Below are 8,313 nucleotides of genomic sequence, written 5' to 3' on the forward strand. Positions count from 1 at the left end.
TAATTTTTCCAAAAACATTTACCCACTTGGAAATATTTCAAATCCTATTCATTTTTTAAAAAAACACCACATATATTAAAAATAAATAGTGAGGGTTGATTAAAGGATTAGACAAGATTTGAGCTATAAAAAAAAAAAAAAGAACAATTGGCGGTTTTCCAATTTTAATGTTTAGAATGGTGAATATGTGTATTTTAATGCTTTGTCAAACTTTGAAAGTCAAATATTGAGTTATAAGCATGATATAGAGTTTGAAATTTTGTTATGTAAGCAAAACTCAAGTCTTGCTATTCTTTACATATTTGTTTTATTGGTATAAGTTTCAATCAAATGTTGCTTTCTTCTGTTGATAATATTAATTATAAATACATTAAATCAGTTTACCTTGTTTTCCATGAGTCATTTTGTCTAATACATGTAAATGGTAATTCCATACTTTTAATTATTTGTAATTAAACAAATACAAGACTCGAGCTTTGGTTACATAACAGCGAATTCTTACCTCTGTATCTCTCTTTTAACTTGACTACGAACATTCAAATTGGTCAACCATTCAAAATGAGCATGTAAACCATTTTATACATAAAAAATCGAAAATAAAATTTTGATCGAAAATCGTGTCTAGGTCCCTTTAAATGACACTACACCTTATCAATATTGTACATGTTCTGCACTTTGTTTTCATTAATACTTATTCATGGGCATCAATTTTCGGGGTCTAAAGTCATGCTGTTCGAAGCCCTTCAAAATCATTCATGAAAAATGATTCTATATCAATACGCGAAAATTAGTATTTACGAATATTGACAATACGATGCATGGCACCACGTACGCCAAGTTTCATTTTTACATATACATGTGTTCGGGGGTGGCTAATGTCTTACATGTATTAAAGGCAAATGATATTTCATAAATCGTGGTGGGGAAAAATATTCGTCAGACTAGACTGTACATGAAAATATTCTCAGGATATTCAGTGAGAGTTGAATTATTATCCATTATTGTTTATACAAGTCTTTGTGTCCAAAATGTAAAGAATTTGTGTATACGTAGCTATATGACATAAATAAATGCTATGATGGGGCCTATACTTTAACCCCCATAGACAGATCTTAATACACAATTCATGTATGTTGAGATGGTATGTCTGTACATGTACCAAAGGCATATACATTGTACTAAACACAACATATTTCAGACTTCCCTGAATAATACGAATACAACACTGAATTACTAACTTAATTAACTGAAACAGCTTGTAGGGTATAAAGGGCTATTTCGTTGTTTAAGATCGGTGCAATGTTTTCTGTTCAAAGTATTACGTGTACTTTATCAATGTGCTGTTAAACATTGTGGTACACGACACTTGGTTATCTTAAGTTTATTAAGATTACCTACCCTTTCTCTCTCTCTCTCTCTCTCTCTCTCTCTCTCTCTCTCTCTCTCTCTCTCTCTCTCTCTCTCTCTCTCTCTCTCTCTCTCTCTCTCCATAAGATAAGTGTATCAATATGCCGGTATGTTATTTATATCTAAAACATTTAAAAGTGATGTTTTGTCAGCATATATGTGCATATTTGATGTATGAAATAAATGAATTCAAGAAAAATAAAAACGCAATACATGTACTTTATAAGTAAATGTTAAAGTTCCTTCTCAATTCTTCTTTCAGTTTTTGAGACTTCTTTAAGAATTACACAAGAGACAAAGTCATTTTATTGAACGTGTTTCAATCTATATACTGTAATCCTGCCATTAAGAAAAATCTGCCTTGATGGAGTACGGCCTGACTACGTACTTATCTGCTTAAGGGACTCATGTGACAGTCCTTGAGGAGACATTCTGAAAAATCCACCACCCCCACCCCCCCCCCCGAAAAAGATAAAGGGGGGTGGTGGTAGTGGTGGTGTGGAAGGCTGCATAATTCAGTTCATGCATGATAAAGTGATATGCAAAATTGCAAAGATATCAGCGTCTATAAGTTTAATTATCAGTGGCGTCGGAAGCAAATTGAAAGTGGGGAAAGGGGGGGGGGGGGCTAGACTTATCAAAAAATCTTCACCAGAAAAAAAAAGATCTTTGGTCACATGGTTATGTATAACTTTGCAATAAAAGGTTCCCACGCCTATGAGTTTTATAATTTGAAAGGAAACGTTATAGTAATTCTTTTATAGAAGGAACAAAACAATCAAATAATTTGTCATCATACAGTTGCAATCAAAATGACGGTACGTGTATATAAATGTCAATTTTTTATTCGTGATATATAGTAACCGAATTCTTTATATGCGTATTTTTTTCAACTCATTAATTAATTGTTATATGTGTTTCTAAGAGGACAAACATATGTTTTTGTGTACTTTTTTCCCTTTCGTAATAATCTTGATTAATTGACATATACTAAAAGTATACCAAAATAAGAGAAATGGAGACGTTTTTATTATTAAAAACATTATCTACAAGTCGATATTCCATCACGATTTTTTTTTATGATGGCAAATCTTGCCATCCATTAAATCTTGTAGCTAAGTGACATACAAATACTCTTACAACAAATGGCGTTCCCTGAAATTATGTTCCATATTTCCGTAATTTATGACAACATGGTTGTTTACACGACCAATTTCTGTGTTGGTTTAGCTGATAATATCGTAATTATTTATCTTTTCGGGACATTTCCGTTTGAAATGAACCAACAGTTGGCCGAGGGCGAAGAAAGAAAAATGCGACCCCTCGTTGTCAAACTTCGCATTATTGGGTGGCGATTCGGAAGGGAAAGACACACAGGCTTAATAGCTCAATAAACGACAGGTAAGCTTATGTATTAAGACATGTACCTGTTAATTAAGGTGTCTTGACACACCATGCATGCAATATTTAATGGGTATATCAAGTTATGATTTCTAAATTGAAATTTAAACCGATATAAACTCTCGATTAATTTATATGATTTTTTTGCATTCGTTCAGAAAAAAAAGTTTATAGTAAAGGACAAAATTTGCTATCGATCCATGCATGATATTATTATTATTTTTTTTAAATAAATGCCAAAAAGGTCAAGTAAATTCTATAACAGAAAAAGTATTCATAAAAATGAAAATCGTTATTTCCTGATATTTTTTAAATCTATGAATAAAATTTTAAACTTACAAAACTATTTTTGGAGAGAATCAAAGAAAAAAGAAGTTATATATTAACTTCATACATCTCTTTTAACGTCAAACAACTACAATGTTTATTTCTTTAATTTTAGTAATTTATAGGAGGTCAATATCAATTAATACAGTAAAACACAGTTATAGCGAAAACTCTTTTAACGAATTGCCGCTTGCAGCGAAGTGATTTTCATTCCCCAAGACTTAATTACATGTTGTAAACTTGACTGATATAACGAATAACGCTTATAGCGAAGCACAATCTCCGTTCCTTGGCACTTCGTTACAAACGTGTTTTACTGTAATTATCATATCTAATAATAACAATAATCTAACTTAGTAATATGACTATCGTTACATCAATATTACTATAAATGTTATATCGAAATACGTTAATCGGTTGAAAGCGGTTTTTTTTATGCACAGATATTCAATATAAGACTTTCAGCTACGAATCTTACACCTTCAAAGTAATACAGTATTTATAAATGACGACTTATTGCTTATATGTTCTCCCTTTCCATACGATCAAATTATAGATGACATTAATATTAAATTTAAAACTCCTCATGAGAATATATTTTGTATATATTCATTGATATAAATGATTACTACATGCACATATATATATGTCATGTTGTAAATTTTGAATTAACTGAGTGGGTGTAAATACAAAATTTACAACATGGTAAATTTTGTATTTACACCCACCAAGTAAATTCAAAATTTACAACACGACATTTACATATCTATAAATGATTTTTAAAAAAATGAATACATAATTTATCTTGAATCAAATTCTTTCTTTTATTTACATGATTTTTTAACTTTATTTTCCTTTTCACAGTCCACCATGTCCCTGCTAACAGGGTTATTGTTCCTGGCAGTGCTCGTCTCGCTCGCTGTTGGACAAGTTTGTAAGAAAATATATTCATAATTTATAAAATCTATCCCTTTTTTAACTACAAGGTTAAAAGAATACAATTAAAAAAATCGTGTCAATCTTAGACATGCGCACAGGATTCTTAAAGGGAAATTTCTTGAACTTTCTAATTTTTTATTTAATTTTTACTTTCTCAAGTATAGTTGCAGCTATATTCCAGAACTATAGCTCTACTGTATGTTGTAAATTTTAATTTTATTGAAAGGGTGTAAATACAAAATTTACAACATGACAATATTTACACCCACCCGGTAAATTCAGAATATAATTAACATGACACATATATACGAAAAAAAAACCCACCTCGGAATAACATATACCGCAGCTAGGGTTGCTCTTTCGTACACACAAAAAGATAACATGCAATTTAAGCCCAACGAAAAGAGATTCTATACAACATAATTTAGGGCTTATTTCTCCTATTACCAAGCATATCCAATTTTAAAGACAGTCACTAAAAAAATTTACACGAAAAAATTCGGTATTATATACAGTACTGTTATTTAAACTGTTATTTGTTTACGAGAAGATTTCGTCAGGTTCACGAGACTCTCGTCGTCGCGAATTGTAAATTCGTAAAATTAAACATACTATAATATATTATATTTATCGCAATGACGCTTAATTTTTTATAATTCTTATTTTTTTATCCCTTAGATATTATGGGGGATTCTCCAGACTTCCCAGACCCTCCGGACTACTTTTACGGCGGAGCCCCATTTATGCCCAGACCCTTCTTTGGCCGACCACCGCCTTTCATCTACGGTTGAACATCTAGGGATTGGAGCACAATGTATATTTTAAAATAAACAATCTATACTTTTTACTGAGTTTTGGAGTCTTTTATCGAATACGTAATGCGCGGGTCCGTACCCATATGATATATGGGGTGCATGAAGGCTAATTCCTTGGAAGATGGTGATTCAGGCTCATTTTCGGTAACATTACAATATAAATTAACTAATACTATTTAGATATGCATAATCTTTTTAATTTTAGTATAAAAAACTTAAATTAAAAAGTGTATTTTAGTACTCAATTTGTTTAATGATTTTGCTATGCATAATCATAACAGAACTGATACTTTTATTAAGGAATTTAATGACATTTAAGTACTGTAGATTCCTTATTTTACGCGAGTCTTTAATTCCGCGTGTTGCATCAAATCGCGAGAATATAAAATCGCTAACGCCGAAGTTTTGTTATAGTTTAACTTAGTTTACATCTGTCCGAAAAATTAAAATCAAATATTTCAGAATCCGCGAGATGTACTTCACGCGATTTTAAGTCGATACTAATTCCTCGCGTTTAATTAGGAATCTTCAGTGTAGTCATGCTAAATTTGCCAACTATTCAGGTTCAAATTCTTCGATCCTTTTCATTGTTGTCAAAATATTATCAGTTGGATCTAATATATATACATGAATAATTCGAAAGCTAATGTCATGTTCCATTCTTTTGCATAGGAACTAAAGGACATCCTATTTTAAATCCCCCTAAGCAAAACTTGTAGGAAATGAAATTCCTGTTGGACTTTAAAAAAAAATTAGTCGCTTAATTTTTCCCCAATATGAATTATGTGTAAAGATAAACACCCCTCCGTTATGAGCCCACAATAAAATATCTTTAAAATTGACATTGACTCACGACATATAATTATACGTATGCGCATGCATATGAGTGTACAAGTATTCCGCACTCGAATACAATAATACCCCGCTGCATTTGCATACCTGCAGTGTCAAATTTTTATCTACGTAATTCCTAGGTTTACTTAAATTGCTAAATAGAAATGCTGAGTAAAATAAGACGACCTGTAATGGTTAATTCACAATCTATATTTCCGTATTGGAGTCATTCAATCATTCAAACCTCATGTTTAGTATTCGTATGGTTGAACGGGATCCCTTCATCTTGTGACGTCACAATATACATGTATATAAATCTTGATGAGACGTTCAACAGTAAACAAAATTAATCTTACAGTTAGGAAAGAACAACACAGAAAGAGACAGACTGTATCGTAAGTTTAATGAACATTAATTTATAACTATAAACTCAAATACGCTTTCCACAACAGATAAAACATCGTCACTAGATTCCTTACATTCAATGAGAAAATATAGAGATTTACAGTATAATGAAAGAAACGTGTATCTTGGATAAAACAAACACAATCCTGACGTAGGAAACGGGCAACAGCAGAAATAACAAGAAACAAAACCATAATGCTGAACTGTATTTGGCTAAACTTATACGGGAGCTATAGCTTACATTACATTATTACGTTTGGATACATCTACTTATAATTCTTAATAAAATTTAAAAATAAACACTTAAAAGGATTTTACAAATTGACAACACTAAATACATTATTTTTTTTTCTTCAAAACATCTACTATATATATATATATAAAAGACAACCATGGATTTATTTTTCTTTTACTGATAATACAGTCGTAATAATACATTGCCTTCAAAGCTGTAATAATTTAACACTCATTTGTTTAATAAGTATTTGATACAGAACTAAAAAAATGTGCATACATTATATAGTTTGGTGATGATGATGTCAAATGAAAGTATGGAGACTGGATATTTCTTTCACAAAATGTTATAGAAAATGTAACCTTATTACCCCTATGGTAGTGTTTTTGTTAAACGTTATAAACCTCCCCTCATTTTCAATCTAAAGATAAAGTCATTCTAGTTCATCTAATTGAATAAGCAATTAAACTGCATCAACAGTCATTAAAAGAAATCCTCCAACTTGAAGTTAGTAATGCGAAAATTTATTGATTTTATCATTAAAAAAAATGCAAAGACCCTGTCTTTGGTAAATAAAAATCTTTACAAAAGAAAAGTATATTAAACACAGGTAAAGTTAATAATAAGAATCTGAAAAAAATATACATATTTACATTTAGCACTTCTGTCTAAGAAAATTTTTCAAATCAGGCTAACTGGCCAATATATAAAATGAATTAATTTTTTAACAAAATTTTGACTGCATAAGATCTTACGCATCAATTCACTACTATTTTTTTTTTTTTTTTATAAAATTTTTAGTTTACTTCTGTTTTGATGCCAAGAATGAATGGCATTTATATAAAACCAAAGTTCATCCCGTGTAGAAAAGACCACTACTGTCTGTGGATGATTGCAGGAAAAATGAATAAAAATGTACAGATACAAAGTTCAAGATAGTTACATTGGAATGTTGCTGAATACAAAAGCATATATGCGACTCAGACATAATCACCATCCACGCGCACACAGACAAACACTCTCAATGTTAATTGCTTACCTAAATAACATTCACAAACGAATAGAGGATTTTATACAAATACATGTAATTGTAGCAATGGATTTATGCACATGTACATATTACATTTTTACCAGAAAGCTACACATATCTCATGGCTATAGCCTGGTATGAGGGCTAATTAAACAAGCAGTTTGTACAAATGTAAAACGTCCAATATCCTTATCATCAGTCAAATGAACATGGGCTTTTTTTTTAATTACGTAACAAGACAATGAATTACAACTGATTATAATCTAGCCTTTCTGTATGAAAGCAAAAAAAAAGAGGTTTCATCTAAAAGAGTCTATTGAAAATATTTTTACAAAATACAAAAAAAAAAAAAAATACAACTCCTTAAAGATTTAAATTAATCATTTCCTTGTTGATACATTTTTACCTTGAATAAAAAAATCTTTCTGAAAAACTGAATTAGAAAAAATAAATTTTTTTGAGAGACACAATTGAGAAAAAAGATCAAAACCTTTTGAAATACAGGTCTTTGTAAAGCAATTAAAGAAAACTGACACACCAGTTTAATAATAGATTGTGGGAGAAAATAGCACAACCAAACATGTACATATTGTAATAGCAAGTCAACAAATATAAATTCTTTAAAAAAAAATGGCACACATACATTTCAGATGCATTAAAAACCTCTCTTTCATATTTGCAATTGCATACACAACCATAATAAAACACTAGCTCTAATGAATTCTCAGCCATAGAGCGTATTTCTACACAACCATCCATAAAAAAAACCCAGCAAATATGTCCTATAATTATAAGAGTTGCTTAAATTCCATCAAGTCTTGGAGAGCTTCATCGAGAGAAGAAAGATTTTCTATCTACTAATTCTTTTGTTTGTAAGTTCCCTTTATCAATATTTAAGACAGAAATAATCAAACAATCCT

General features: G+C 30.4%; 1 long non-coding RNA gene across 1 annotated transcript; it reads left to right on the forward strand.

The window, feature by feature from the left end:
* Positions 1-2,670: 2,670 nt before the first annotated feature.
* Positions 2,671-4,919, forward strand: LOC105336188 (uncharacterized). The gene is made up of 3 exons (XR_901404.4): positions 2,671-2,808; positions 4,000-4,069; positions 4,753-4,919. It is a non-coding gene; the product is annotated as an uncharacterized lncRNA (long non-coding RNA).
* The last annotated feature ends 3,394 nt before the right edge of the window (positions 4,920-8,313 follow it).

This window comes from Magallana gigas, chromosome 10 (genome assembly GCF_963853765.1).
Source record: "Magallana gigas chromosome 10, xbMagGiga1.1, whole genome shotgun sequence".
Classification (NCBI taxonomy): Eukaryota; Metazoa; Mollusca; class Bivalvia; order Ostreida; family Ostreidae; genus Magallana; species Magallana gigas.